The 15,840-nt window shown below is 46.3% G+C and overlaps 1 protein-coding gene across 14 annotated transcripts in view; it reads right to left on the reverse strand.

Moving 5' to 3' along the window:
* The window catches only part of NDST2 (N-deacetylase and N-sulfotransferase 2), a 271,555-nt gene that overhangs the window by 111,996 nt on the left and 143,719 nt on the right, over positions 1–15,840 (reverse strand). For 2 of the 14 annotated variants that reach the window (XM_045023111.1, XM_045023103.1), the window contains exon 1: positions 14,982–15,171. The exons of 6 other annotated variants lie outside the window; for them this stretch is intronic. The gene's annotated coding sequence lies outside the window, so the exon portion shown is untranslated. Of the gene's footprint in view, positions 1–8,241; positions 8,493–14,981; positions 15,172–15,499; positions 15,611–15,840 lie in introns of those variants that run through there. 6 more of the 14 variants (XM_045023114.1, XM_045023099.1, XM_045023098.1 and 3 more) reach the window with 5 other exon arrangements.

Genomic DNA, 15,840 nt, shown 5'->3' on the forward strand with positions numbered 1-15,840 from the left:
GGAGTTCTTGAAATGGTGACAAATTCATTCAGCTGGCTGCAGTTGCTGATGGTACACAGATCAAAATGATGGCTCAGCAGGATGTGTTGGCGGGCTATTCAAACTTCCCATAACCTGTGGTGTGGACAGTCAAGTCTTCCCAGTGTACCATGAACAAAAGGCTAGAGCGGCCACATTTTGAGAGGGAACTAGGAAGGCTGGGATACAATTGTTTGGACTTGGATCTGCATACTGCAGAGTGGATTCTGGAGCCCTGATTTTGAGCTCTGGTTAAAATATTCTTAACCTAGGATTGGCAGTCTGTATACATGCTCAAGCTCTGCGTTCTCAAACACAGGGTCCACTCACTTGAGTACCACTAAACCTGGGCTCCCACTGCACTGTAGACATAGCCTAATGTCCTGGCTTTGGCACAAATCAGAGAAACCAAAGATGTCCATGTTGACAATATGCTGTTTCATCATTCCTAGGACAGTTACTGAGGCTATGTCTACACTAGGAAAACAGGTGCGTTTTTAACACATATTGGTTCTCCTATATTTATAGCAGAAGATTCGTTTTTAGAGAGCCCAGCTGGAAAATACCCTATGATTTGATCTCCCACAGACATGAATTTAATCCCACCACAGTTGTGTGTGTGGAAGCCTTGCACCTAAACTGGCGCACATACCGAGCTACATGCAGTGAAACAGAAGGCTCTCACCGGGAATTTCAAGAACTGGAAGCTTGTTCATTTCTCTCTCTCTCTCTCTCTCAATCCGCCCCCTCTTTAAAGGTAGCTGATTAGGTCAGAGGCTTTAATTCCACATGATGCCCTCTTGGCATTTTTTATTTATCATTATCACTATCTGATCATGACTGTATTGCCTAATTAAGCCCCTCATGCACCTTTTTATCTGTATCCTTTATCAGAAAGTGAAGCACACACTGCCTTCCACGGGAGATTCCAGAGTTGACAGTGTCTAAGGGGATGGGAAGACAGACCTAAATCATACAGACAGTTCCTCACTTAACCCGCAGAGAAGTCTACAACATGAATTGGAGACACTTGAGTTATAATTTTTTACAAAGGGCTCTCTAGTAAAGGAGCATGATGTTCGTCCCCACAAAAGGCTATCTCATACAGAAAGGACAGTACCATGTACCCCCCCCCAAAAGCAAGGTACAAAACACCACATCACAGAAGCAATGTCAGCCTAGATGTAAAGGGGCACCCTCTACACTGAAATCAGTGGAGTTGTGCTCACTTATGCCAGGGTTCAATTCAACTGTAAGTGTTTAAACAGTGTGAGTCATCGTTGCTACACACTGAAGTCTAAATCAGAGATCCAGGTGCAGGGAGCACCAATGAGTGCCCAAAAGGTTACCAAATCTCACAGGACTGTGTCCTTGTACACAAGTATCAACTTCATAGTAAAAATTCCAAAGGCAACAGCGTAACAAGCTGAAAGGATAAAATGTTTTACAAGAAGAGAAACTGCTTCAAAAAAAACCCAACCTCCCAACATTTAGCACTTGTCCCCACTTGCAGAAAGCCAGGGTTAAAAGGACCCTTGGTTTGAAACTCAATATATTTGAAATCTGGGGCCCAAATTGTTGGGTGAATGGACAGAAACTCCATATATGAACATGGGTAGTGGGCTTGCTGCTTCCACACCAGCAGCCAGTTAGGCACGGTGCCCCTCTGAATAAAGGAGAGGAAGGAAATGGAAGCAGTATAAAAAACAGATTAATCTGAAATAGTTCCTGCTGGGGGGGAATTAAACCTCCTTACTCAATTTGTCTTTCCCATGCTGTGACAACCCTCACTCCCTGTGAACAAAGCACAGATCCTTGGGTTTTCACCCAGGCTCATGCTTTCAGGCTTGACTTGATCTTTCTCTCCCCACTCAGCTTTATAAAGCTCTGATCCTCTCTACAGCTGCTTCCTGAAATGCCTCCACTGCTCAGCTCCTGGTGTGGAACGCTGCAGGTGCTGCTGCTGCACAATCAGATGGCGAGGGATGCACAAGAGCTAAACAGTCTGTTCCATCTTCCCCTGGAGGCTCCTAGCTATCCCATGCTTGGCGACAGAGGTGCCAGCATCACTGCCAAAGCTGCTTGTGCAACCTACTGGAAACATCAAACTGGTCAATCCAAGGAAGGTTCTGGTTTCCTCTAAAAATTCTTGGAAAACCATCCAAGTCACCTGTTAAACCTCTACCTCTCTATCCTTTTTGACTTCTACCTATGCTGATATAGAGGACTTTGGCACCCAACTCCACTCAAATGAGATTCATTACTTTAGCAGCATGGTTCCTCAAACTTATTCATATTATGGATTACTTCTTAGGACAGAGATCCTTGAGTGGACCATCCCACCACCCAACCAGCTGTTCCTCTTTCCACACCTTCCATGAGGCACCTACAGAGCTTGGTTACATGAAAAAGTAACCAGGATAGTCTTAAGAAGACAATATGAACATAAATTTCCTTTAATGCCTTTGGTGCAGGTGTTTGGCTGCACCCCCACATTTTAGATCTGTGCTGTTTATTTTCTCTTTGTGGGCTTCGGACTCTGACAATTTGATTGTGAGTGAATTTACAGGAAAGCAGCACCTGAAAAATGTTCACCCAAGGTGCAAGGAAGTGCAGAGGGGTTTTGAGGTTAGCTGGTAAAAAAAAAAAAAAAGCCTCCAGAATTGGAAACCCTCAGGGTATGTCCACGCTGCAATAAAACACTCATGGCTGGCCCATGTCACCTGACTTGGGCTCACGGTGCTCGGGCAGCAGGGCTATACAATTGCAGTGTAGACATTCAGGCTCGGGCTACAGCCCAGGCTCTGAGACCCCACAAGGGGGAAGGGTCCCAGAGCCAAGGCTCCAGTCCAGGGGTGGGCAAACGTTTTGGCCTGAAGGCCACATCTGGGTGGGGAAATTGTATGCAGGGCCAAGAATGTAGGGCTGGGGCAAGGGGTTGGGTGCAGGAGCGAGTGTGGGCTATGGTGTGCAGGAAGGGGCTCAGGGCAAGGGGTTGGGGTTGGGGTGCGACAGGGGGGTCAGGGCAAGGGGTTGGGGTGCGGCAGGGGGTGCGGAGTGTGGGGGGGGCTCAAGGCAGGGGGTTATGGGGCTCAGGGCAGGCGGTTGGGGTGCAGGAGGGGTTTGGGGTGCAGGCTCGGGCCCAGCAGCAGCATGCAGCAGGGCTAAGGCAGGCTCCCTGACTGTCCAGGCCCCGCGCTGCTCCCAGAAGTAGCCAGCATGTCTACTGCGGAGCCCTCGCACACACACACCCCTACCACCAGGGGCCACAGGGACGTGGTGCTGGCCGCTTCCGGGAGCGGCACAGGGAGCCTGACTTAGCCCCGCTGCACCACGCAGGCTGGCAATCCCACAGGCTGGATTGAAAGCCCTGATGGGCTGGATTTGGCCTGCGGGCTGTAGTTTACCCTCCCCTGCTCCAGCGCGAGCACTTTAGCCACCCAAGCCCAAGTCAGCTGACACGGGCCAGCCACAAGTATTTTATTGCAGTCAATGACTGAAGATTGACAGATGCTTCACAACTGTGACTGAAGTATCTCTGTTGTCCATTGTTTGAGAATCACTGACATAACAAGACACTACAGCACTAGCTCCATATAACATTCTTAATGCAGGCACTCAGTTCTGTGCAGTGCTTCTGGATGGAGAAAGCAGTCCACAGAATTTTACAGCATATTTAGGGACCATATAACTGACTATGGATTTTTTGTGCTGTAATGGTAATAAAAAGGTAATAATTGGAGATATACCAATCTCCTAGAACTGGAAGGGACCTTGAAAGGTCATTGAGTCCAGCCCCCTGCCTTCACTAGCAGGACCAATTTTTGCCCCAGATCCCTATGTGGCCCCCTCAAGGATTGAACTCACAACCCTGGGTTTAACAGGCCAATGCTCAAACCACTGAGCTATCCCTCCCCCCTATGCACCTAAGGAAAAAGACGGTTACTCACCGTAGTAATTGTTGTTCTTCGAGATGTGTTGCTCCTATCCATTGCTTTCTTTTTCATCATCTCCTCAGCCCCCAAGGTAGAAACTCTCTGCTACCTTCCTGCTTCCTTTTCCTCCATTTCATTCTGTCCTCTCACCGTCAGTCAATCAAGTGATCAAATTCCACTGGCTTCCAAGCAGACAGCTGATATTTCAGCTTCACTTAAACATTACTGATAGGCGCGCTCTCTCTCTCTCTCTCTCTCTCTTCCCAAGAGATCAACTACATACACAATCCTATTTGAGCCTCATTTCCTGGGGAAGACCACACTTGTGTTTTTAAGAGAGGCATCTAGCCAGCTGGAGGTTCCCTTATGGCTGCACTAAGCGCAAACCCTTTTCCTTTCTTTGTAGAATGGGCCAAAGCCCTGACGCAGTGTGCCCTTCCACTACTGGAGAAAAAACATGAGCTGTCAGTTTAGAAAGCACTGGGTCAGTATCATCACTGTAGAAAATTGTAAAAATAGCATTTCAGTGAACGATAACACAACATTTTGGCCACTTTGTCAAATAACTTACAGTTCCCATTTTAAGGTAGGTGAAATAAATACTGCAAAGAAATGAATTTGTATCCAGAATGATGCAAAACACTAACATTTTCCATAGTGGCAGCCAAATGAGGACCTAAGCCAATGCCCACTGAAGTCAATGGAACTCTTTCTGCTGATTTCAACAGGCAGTGGATCAGGCCCTGAATGTACTGTGTACGTATATTCATGTGTGTGCGTAAAAACCTAATGGTGTGCTCGCTGTGAGAATAAACTTAATGGTGTGCTTTGTTATAACAATTTTATTGGCATGAGTTTCACACTGCATTACACGTGAGTGGCAAAGCAAGCTTAGCTTAGTATACAAGTTTTAAAAGTAGATCATTATTTCTCTTGGTCCAAACACAAGCCATTCTCATTTCTGCAATAAATCAGATTTCAGATGACTCTGTACATTCTCTTACACCTCTTTGGAACTCATAATTAAAAGAGAATTTGGAAAGCCAATGAACAGCCTAGCTCCCTTCATTTAAGGCCCAAGGGGATTGATTGACTGAGTAAAAAAGTTCACTTTCCAACTACATTCTTCTATTTATTAATATTTCTTGAAAGCACCTGTTTCTTGTGTTTGAACAAATATATAAGAGACACAGACTAAATCAACACAGACTTAAAAATAGCAATACAATAAAAATGTTCTTTCCCTGACAAGCCCATCCCTCACAGCCTACCTCATACTCAAAGCTTGGGAACTGTCCTGAAGATGAACAAATTCAGGCTCTGATGGTCTGAGGGAGGGAGACAGTTCCAGAGTCTAAGAGCTTTCATGGAAAACACTTTTCCACTGCCCTCTTCTCTCAAAAATAAAGGGACTGCTAGCTCAAGCACCTCTCCTTATTAAAACTGCAACAGCACAGGAGGGGGGCAGGGGGTGTCACCTCTCAAGTAGCCAAGACTGAAACCACGAAGTGCTTTATGGTTGGCACCAACAACTTGAAATCTACCTAGAACAGGGGTGGCTGAGGGCCACATCGGGGTTGCGAAACGGTATGGAGGGCTGGGTAGGGAAGGCTATCCCTCCCCAAACAGCCTAGTCCCCACCCCCTCTCTGCTCCCTCCCACTTCCTGCCCCCTGACTGCCCCCCTCATAACCCCCAACCATCCAACCCCTCCTGCTCCTTGTCCCCTGACTGTCCCCTCCCAGGATCCCTGCCCCTAACCGCCCCCCGGGACCCCACCCCTTATCCAACCCCCACTGCTCCCAGTCCCCTAACTGCCCCCTGACCCTTATCCACACCCCCGCCCCCAAAAGGACCCCCTGGTTTGTTCTCTGAAAGTTCTGGCCTCTTCTTGAACCCTCTACTACCACAGCAAAGGCAGAATAGAAAATACAGGGCACCTTGAAGTTCAGAAGTGTCCCACAGGGAAAGGCAATAACGTAACACACACATACCATCTGGCAAGTTTCCTTCACCCAGCTCCTCCTCCCCAGTTCAAGTGCTCTGCTCAAAACCAGTTATATAAACTTCTCCCCCCTGCAGCAAACCCCACTCTACATCCTTGAATTCAGCAAGGACAAGACTAAAAGCTTCCAACCAAAGCTTCTGCTAAAAAAGCCACATCTTACAAGTTACCAGAACAGAGCATGTAAACAAACCTTTCCCCTCCCTAAAGGATACTGGGTAAGAGTTGTCTGCCTTTATTGCTCTCTCCCTGGTCTACCTCAGCTGGACTCACATTAATAAGCTTCGCATTAATGGAATGACTATGCCAAGCTACTGGCAGATGGTCCTGTGTTCCAGCCACATCTTTCCATTCCCTCCCTCCCAGAAGTCCTAATCTATACAGAGTGTAATCTCCACAAAAACATATGCTTTCCGGACAGAAAGCTTCCTTTCTATTATCTCTGTCCTCTGGAGGATTGACCTTCAAAACCTCAGGGGCAAACAATTCTATACTCTTTCCAATTACAGTCTTGTGTGCTCTCCACTCTTCTCCCCGGGTGCTGCCACAGTGTCTGATACAAGACTTCACATCCATGTTGGTCTCCCTCACCCCCATTCCTTTTGTAAACATCCTACCCATTTCACACATGCCTATAAAAACAGGACAATATAGAACTGGTGTCTCTTCCCTACAGTAACTCACCACTCTGTTTTATTTATGGGTCCCACTAACAGCCTGCATGTGGCACTCTCAGCCAAGAAACCATAGAGTGTAATTTATTGTGTTGGTTACCAGTAAATCTCTCGTGCAACACTTCCATTTAAATGCTGAGTGAGTCAGTCGCTAATTGGGTATCTCTTATATCTTAAAATAATCTATTTATATCATCTGCTGGCTCACTCTCCTTCTCCCCCATCAATTTAATCAGATTATTGTGATTGATGAATTCATTAGTGCAGTCATCATATCCTAAATGCACAGCAACTTCTAGATGGAAAGTTTCAGGGAACACGAAAATACACACACACATGCACAACTGCTGAATAAATGAATGTGTTTAGCCCTGCAGTTCCAGACAGTGGGTTGGGGAAAGGTTATATCTAAGCAGGCAGAAGCACCTTGGTTGGCTTTCCTGAAGCTCCTCAGAGAAGACAAGGGGATGATGAACATAATATCAGGCAGTTATAAGGTAAAGGGTCATTTTCTCACTCCAAACTGAGTCTGAGCCTCTGCATATCATTTCCTGTTCCAAGGGAACACAGAATTTTACTCTCTCAATATCGCTTTTGCATCTAATCCAAACCCACTGAACAGCTTTTCCCCACAGCAGACAGGCAGAAGCACCAATAAAATGGGGGCAAGGGATACCCTAGCCCCTTGCCTCAGCCATTTGAGCCTCTAGACCAGGAGTGGGCAAACTTTTGGGCCCAATGGCCACATTGGGGAATAGAAATTGTATGGTGGCCATGAAAGCTCATAAAATTGGGGTTGGGGTGGGGCTGAGGAGAGGATCAAGGGATTTGGAGAGCAGGAGGGTGGTCAGGGCTAGAGCAGGGGGTTGGGGCATGGGAGAGGCTCAGGGGTGCAGGCTCCGGGCAGCTCTTACCTCAAGCGTGGTGTGGCCCCCGACCTAGCGCGCCGTCCTGAGTGGAACCAAGCCACGTGGTGCAACCCTGACCCTGTACCCTGGCCAGAGCGGGGCTGAGCCGCGTGGTCCGGCCCCCAACCCAGCATGCCAGCCAGAGCGCCGGAGCGGGGCCGAGCAGTGTGGTGCGGCCCCCAACCCAGCATGCCAGCCAGAGCACCAGAGCGGGTCCGAGCAGCGGGTCTGGCCCCCGACCCAGCGTCCTAGCCAGAGCACCGGAGTGGGGCTGAGCTGCATGGTGCGGCTCTCAGGCTAGCTTAAAACAGCTCGCAGACCGGATCCGGCCCATGGGCCATAGTTTGCCCACCCCTGCTCTAGACAAAGCTTTCCTAGTACTCAAAATTCATGTTTGACAACAATTTAAATTATTCCCTTTGTAGCAGGAAAGTTGGCCTCTGCTCAGTAATAAAAAACTAACCACAAAGGTGAAAGAGTAAATGTAATAAAGCCAAAAAAAGTAGGCCAAATAGAGATAAGAACAGACAAGGAACAGGAATGGAAGAACATGGTCTTCTGAAGCAGTACATGTAAGTACATCATAATAATATTTTGCACTTCGATAGCTCTTTCCATCCAAGAAACTCAAAGTGCTTCATAAAAAAATTACACAGCCCTCTGTGAGGTAGCTAAGGAATACTTAGGGAATAGGTCACTCACCCATGACAAACAGCAGTTGTTCAACAGCTTGCAGCAAAACCTACCCAACTGTTTAAGGCAGAAGCCCAGACAGTCTGAGGAAGGAGCTAAGAATGCCTTGCCTACCTTTAACTAGACCAGGTTGGTGAACTGTGTTTGCTGGGGTTACAACAGTGCCTTGAGCTGTGCTCCTGGCAAGTGTTTCTGACAACTTTAGAAAGATGCACAATAATATTTAAGAAACTGAGTTGCAAGGAGACCACAAAGGGTATGGCTACACTGGCGAGTTGCAGCGCTAGAAAGCCTCCACCAGCGCTGCAATTAGTAAGTGGCTACACCTGCAGGGCACTTCCAGCGCTGCAACTCCCTGGCTGCAGCGCTGGCCGTACACCTCACTCAGCATGGGGAATAAGGATTCCAGCGCTGGTCATCAAGTGTGGCCACACACCAGCGCTGTGATTGGCCTCCAGGGTATAAGGATGTATCCCAGAATGCTTTTATAAATTACTCTCTTTGTTTTGTTGTGAACTCTGAGCTCTGTAGCTCTGTTGATCCTGGAGCTGTTTATCTACAAACACAGCTCCTGTTTGCTGTGATCAATCTGTGAACAATCAAATGAGATAATGAGGCAGGCAGGGAGTGAGTGTTTGCTTGACAGAAACAGCGGGGGCAGAGGGGAGAAAGGGAGTCATGTTGGCTGCAGGCTGTTTGCAGTTAAGAGTTAAGGGTAAGGGATCGGGAACATGTTCTGATTTTTCAAGTCAGGAAGCTAACACACAGTGTTGGCTCCAAAAATCCACTCTCTCTCTCTCCCCCCGCTCCCTGTCACACTACGCCCCACCCCACCCCCCTCTTTTGAAAAGCACCGTTGCTGCCACTTGAATGCTGGGATAGCTGCCCATAATGCATCACTCCCAACAACACTGCAAATACTGCAAATGTGGCCACACACCAGCGCTGGTAGCTGTGAGTGTGGCCACACACCAGCGCTGGCCCTGCACAGCTGGACGACCAGCGCTGCAGATTTGTAAGTGTAGCCATACCCAAAGGCTGTCTCTATTTTTTAATACTTGCTGCAGGAGCAGGGCAGCACACGTACTGAACATGGAGTCAAAACAGATCCCAAGAGGAGCACTTTCATGCAGATCACTAGAAATTCTGGATGAGGAGTCTTATCTTCCTTGGGAGGACAGCCAGTCTGATAAATACACACAGCAAAGATGACTTGAGGGAAGAAGTGCACAGTAGACTTCCAGAAGCTAGGGGTTGTGTGCAATATGTAATTAAAGCAAACCACTGCACTGATGTGGCTTAGAATGTCTGCAGACAGGTATTCCCCTTTTCCATTTTAATGTGAGATGCTTACTGATGAAGCACCAAAGGAAATATTCACATGGTTTTGATCATAGAAGAGCAAAGTATGAGAATGGAAAAATTCAATCCAGTAATATATTTTCAAAGGTCCACAGAATCCTCTCTCATCACTGCATGGCAGCACATGCCTGGGACATTATAACCAGGGGGGCCTGGAAAACTGCTCATGAACTTCACTTTGTCTTTTGCTGATAGAGCTTTATGGCACTATAGCATATGGGAGGGATAAATTCTGTCCTGGCAGGAATCTCAGACTTCTGGGCATGTTACACCCGACTACAAGCAGAGTGAGCTTAGTCAGAATGAAGCACAAATGAGGAAAGCTGAAGATGGAGGCTGCTTCCCCTCCCAACTCCCTTCCCACACAGCTGGTTTTAATTACACTGGTTGGGTTCACTGCTGTCAGCCAATTTACAATCTCTCATTCGGATGTGCCATAAAACAATCATTCAAGGGAAAGTTAATCCATCACAATGAAATTCTCTCTCAAACCAGGCAACTCTTTCCCCATCCCTCATTTGAGTAAAAATAAAAGTTATTCTGGCTTGACTGCCCTGACCTTTCATCAACCCCCAGCAGAAGTTCACAGGTGCAGGTTGCAAAGCACTCAAAAGTCAATGCTTTGCAAAGCAGACAACATGAAGAGGGCACTAAAGTCTTTGCTGATAAATAGATACTGACAAAACAAGGCATATTGGCACCTTAACATTGTGAGATGAGCGCATTCATATGTTGCATCAAACACTTGATCTTATCATTACAGGCACTATTACACATCCTCTTCATTACTGAAAGCATCAGGGAATCCAAGAGCCCAGCATCATTGGTTAATTTGACAGAAAAGGTTACTAGTAAAAATGGAAACTTAGATTCCAATTTACCAGGAAACAACTCTGCCATTAAATTTCAGAGGCTCTACAAGTCCATGCCAGATAAAGTTCCATTCTGCCATCCATAAATACTTGTGCAAGGCAACTGCTTCATAACATAGGCACTCCAACCCCCTGCCCCAAGTTGCCTACTGCACTCAAACTCCCTCCTGGAGCCCATACCCCCTCAACACTCCAACACCCTGCCCCAGCCCAGAGCCCTCTCCTGCACCCCAAATCCCTCATCCCCAGCCCCACCCAGAGCCTGTACCCCCAGGCGTAGTCGTTACCCCCCTCCCACACCCCAACCTCCTGCTCCAGCCTGGTGAAAGTGAGTGAGGTTAGGGGAAGGAGTGAGTGGCCTCGGAGAAGGGGCAGGGCAGGGGGCAGAGCAGGAGTGTTTGGTTTTGTGCTATTAGAAAGTGGGCAACCCTAATTGATTACCTAAGGCTATGGCTACACTACGCACCTTTTAGCAACACAGCTATGCCACTACAGCTATGCCGCTAAAAGATATGCAGTGTAGCAGAGCTCTCCTGCTGACAAAAAACTTCCATCCCCAATGAGCAATGGCAGCTTTGTCAACAGGAGAGCTCTCCCACCGACAAAGCGCTGTTCACGCTGGCACTTTTCGTTGGTAAAACTTTTATCGTTCAGGGGGTGGGGGTGTTTTTCACACCCCTGAATGACAAAAGTTTTACTAACAAAAGTCCAGTGTAGAGAAAGCCTTAGAGAAGAGAAGAGTAAGAAGAAACTTGATAACATTCTGAAATAATCAACAGTACAAAGAAGGTAGATCAGGAATTTCCATTCACTTTGTCCGATAACACAAGAACAAGGAGACACTCATTGAAACTGAAAGGTATCAAATTCAAAACTGATTATAGAAAATACTTTTTGACACTATGCACAGTTAGTCAGTGGAACTCATTGCCATATGAGTTCAGCAGTGTTCCAAAAGGGATGAGACATTTATATGAAGAAGAAGAAGAAGAAGACTATTCAGAGCTATAATAGTATATTTATACTATAGGAGCTCCAATCCTAAAGGAGCTCCAATCCTTTGAGTACTACTTGAATATGGATAAAGTAGGTACAAGCTGTCCTTCCACAGCAAGGTATCAGGGTTGCTGGGTTGTTGCCTAAAAAAAATAAAAAATAAAAAAAAAGAATAGAAAATGAACCCTTCATGTTTGAAATTCCGATCTTGTTCTGCCCTGAAAACTCCAGCATTCCTAGAGAACTAATGAAATGACATCGCAAGAGCCATGGGAGTAGAAGTCAGGCAGCTGTGAAAGAAAGGGACTTTGTAATATTTTGTTTGTTTTTGTTAACATCTATTTAATGCTAATGACTAACACACATTACAGAGAAAGGAAGTTTTTGTTAAAGAGCTAACCCTCTCCAGCCTTTCAGTTAAAGTGAGAGAGCTCCCAATTCACACTGGAGCCCCTCCTCCCAAGGAGTTCCTCCAGCAAAACCAGGGAAGACTATACTTGACATCCCTGATATTTTTAAGATACAATAAAAAAAGAAGAAAAACACTTTTTAAAAAATAAAACATTCTGTCCCTCTGTAGACATCATAAAGAAGTGAAAAGGATACAAGTCCAACTTAAAAATATATCTACATTGAGGTCACCTTTAAGTCAAATGTCTGAGAGAGCACTCAGAAAAAAGAAGTCTGCTACAGATTCTAAACTGCTGTACCCTCAATTGTACCCTCAATTAAGGGCTGAGAATGTTACAAATACATCCCTTTGAGTCCCCCAATGTGCTCTTCAATGAGTCCAGTAAATCCAGGGAAACGCAGACTTTGCATGCCCATATTCCTTAGCAAGCCCAACCACAACTATAAACCTTCGCACTACGAGCTCTCAAAAACATTTAAAAATAACTTCACGGCTTCTTTATCCATTGTGAGGCTGCAGGAAGACATATAAACCAGTTTTTTCTTTTTATTTTATAAGACACCTTTAAGGCGCATACTTGGGCCCCAGTACACTCTAAACAGGCTCCACTTTGTGAGGAGGAGCCTCAGGGATGATGTCCCTTCACAGTCAGAGATGGAAAAAGCCCTGCGGAATACTCTTCATCAATCCCTTGCGTGTTAGCTTCAAAGGGCCTATGCATACCCAGACCCAGGCCCTTCAACTAACTCAGAACTGCTGCTGCAGGCGGTCCAAAACAGCTTTGCCATGCAGCTTGCTGGGAGTCTTGGGGCACTGAAAGGCTCTGAAGCTATGTTCTATTCATTCACTCACTCACTCTCATGCCTTGGGTGGATTTAGAAAAAACAGCCAGAGAGTGACTAGTTCCAGTTTCAAAACCGGACATGTGCAGGGTTCAATTTACAGCAGGATCCCAAGAGGAGAAATTGCAGGGGACTGTGGGGAGCCTACTCACTTCCCCCACCCCCAGGGCAAGATTTCTAATGGAAGTTGTTTTTTCTGTGGCTGCACAGGCTCTGTAAGATCACACACCCTGCTCTCCAATGGCATTGATTGAGAGCCTGCAGTTTTTAGCACTATGGTGTTTTCTACTGGGGAATCCCTCAGCTCCCAAAGTCAAGGGCTATATCATGAATACATTTACAGGTTTGGGGATTTTTGTTGAATAAAGGTTTTCCTCTGGCAGCTGTGAGAGGCTTGGAAGCAGATTACTGCATAGGGAACTCATTAGCAGCATGGGAGAATGCCCAGAGTCAGGAAGTGACTGACCAAACACACTGACTGGGTCCTAAACTCATTGCTTTACAAGCTGGACAGAATTGCAATTCATTGGCTTGCGTCAGCAGCAGAGATGTTGGCCATCACCGTCAGTTGCTGCTCCCAGTGTTGGTCCTGCTGCAAGCGTGGGAAGAAGTGCAAGGCAGTGCTTGCTGTTTGCCAGTGTTGTGGGTGGATGCTCTGTCAGCCACGGACAGCTTTAAAGAAATATCAAGCTGTGCTCTCATCTACTCAGCTGTTCCAGCCTTGCCTGGGTGCTAGGGATTTTACAGGTAGTTGCCCCTAATCCCCACCCAACTCTGGATGCTTTTCCTGCCTGAAATGACCAGGCTTTAGGGCTGACATCTCTCAGCTAGTCTCTGAAAGTCTCTGAATCGGCGGTACTGCCCACACTCAGAGGAACACATAAAAGCAGAAAAGATCAAAGTTGTTTTGTATTCATATATTCTACTGTCTCCAGAGGAATAAATACAAAATTACATTTCTCTGAAAGCAGTTTTCCCTACAAATTAGGCACACATATTCCTGTCAAACACTGGGAAAGTCTCTCTCCCCCTCATCTGCATCACTCCAAATGCACTGGAGCTCTCTGCAGCCATTCCTCCCTGCCCCAGGCCACACTGGCCCCTACACACCTCACATGCCTACTCCAGCTTGGTTCACCTTTATCTCAGAAGATAAGGAGTGCAGCTTCCCAGCCGAACATCCATCCCACTCCCCCAAAATGTTCTTGCCCTTACATTAGAAACACGTGTACTTGCTCCTCCCTCCTTCTCTCATGTGCACTCCCACAAGTACAATGCTCAGAGAGTGGGATGCACCGCCCACAGCAGTAAGTAGTTCAGACAGTTACAGAGTAGGAGGATAGTGAGCAGATGGGCTGGGATGGAGTGAGCAGGGAATGGCAAAGCCAAACAAGGGGGTGAACACTAGACCAACTCCTTCCACAGTAAGCACCTTTCAGCCTGTCTACACTGGCATTTTTCTTAAGAATGCCCTCCATTTCCCCACTATTAATGCCATCCTGGTGGAATGGTGGAAGCACTAACACAGAGTCTGATAAACCTCCTCATCTAAACCAGCTGCAAGTAGAGCGAGATGAGACAGTGGTAAAACCCTGTGTCCCATGCTCACGCTTTCAGCATTGCTGGTGGAGCTGCACTGGTGGTAGTATAGTGGGCAGAAAGCTTGTGAAAAAGACATGTAGGCACAGCCATTATTTTTATACACTGACAGGAGGTGGAGAGATTCCTTGTTCTACTGCCTGGGATCTCCTTACTGAAAAAATCATGGTCCATACTGTATAAAATGCATATACACTTCTCTATGTATGTTTCTGAGGCAGGAACCATTCCTAGGAGTTTAATCTCAAATGCTAATTGGGCCAAGAAGACAAAAATTGTAGGTGCCAAAAAATAATGGACTCTGCTGCCTTTGGGTATCCACAATTTTTCTTGTTTTCCCCATATAAAACTCTCCATAAATTTGTAAATTTTCAGTACTAAAAATGGTGTTCATAGATTTTCCTTTTTGTCAAAGGGCTTCAACCCGTAACAGATCCGAGTAGCTGGCCTTGCAGACAATGATCTCCAGCCAAAGAGCCGCAATGTCGTGAACTCTACTTTATGGCTCTAACTTCAAAGCCTAGTTAGACATTAATGTCAGTACATTCATGTACTGACATTATTAAGCAAGGCAGGATTAGGAAACACCCAAATGGAGTCAGAGTGCCTTATATAAAACATTGTCTCTCTGCTCTCCCTCCCCCTTATTTCCCACGGTAAGCTTACCTGTTCTCCAGAGCAGGACTTTCCAGTCACACTGCCTCGGATGGAAGAGAGTGGTGTTTCCCTGCTCTCTCACACTTGGGCAGTTTCTTTTTTATTTCCCAATCTCTCCTCCTTTGTAGCAGTCACAATGGAGGATAAGGCACATCTCCTTTGTTTAAAGTCACAGGGCCTGCACCTTACCCCTAGTGGTTGAGCACATTCCTTTGCAATATTAAGTCATTTACAGACAGGAGGAGTGGAAGACTGAATTCAAATCTAAGCATGGGTCTCCCACTTTGCTGCCTAATGTAGCTACACAGAGACCCCTAGCTACTGCTTTGCTGAGCTGTTTTTTGCATCAATGTACCTGCTTATTCCATTTTAAAGAGACAGTAACACCACAGAGACTTGATTTAGATACCCAAACAAGCATATAAGTAATCTGCAAAAGTGAGCTAAAAACATAAAACAGCCTCAAAAGGGTATCAGGGAAATTTCCTGCAGTTATCCATAAGTTTTACAAAAGAACATTTTCCTACCTCATAAACAGAATTTCTGCATGAGACTCCACCAGTCTGAGCTTCTCTGCCACTTACCCATCTTCTCAGACTGGTGGAAACTTCCAGCTGAAGCTTTCTGGAACTTTTACAATTTATCCCCTTCACAATGTGTCACTAACCCTGCATATAATGATGTGGGGGGGAGGAGTAATTACATTGCAATCACCGATTAATTAACATGGCTACACCCTATGTTCAAAGGCCTGCTCTATGCTACAAAAACGGTCTGCTGCCAACAACAGGCATCGGAAATTGGTGTAGCTGAACCAGTGCTGCACATAGTTTAATTGCAAGTATAGCCAAGAACAAAGCTTTAATGA

The sequence above is a fragment of the Mauremys mutica genome, chromosome 7 (genome assembly GCF_020497125.1).
Source record: "Mauremys mutica isolate MM-2020 ecotype Southern chromosome 7, ASM2049712v1, whole genome shotgun sequence".
Classification (NCBI taxonomy): Eukaryota; Metazoa; Chordata; order Testudines; family Geoemydidae; genus Mauremys; species Mauremys mutica.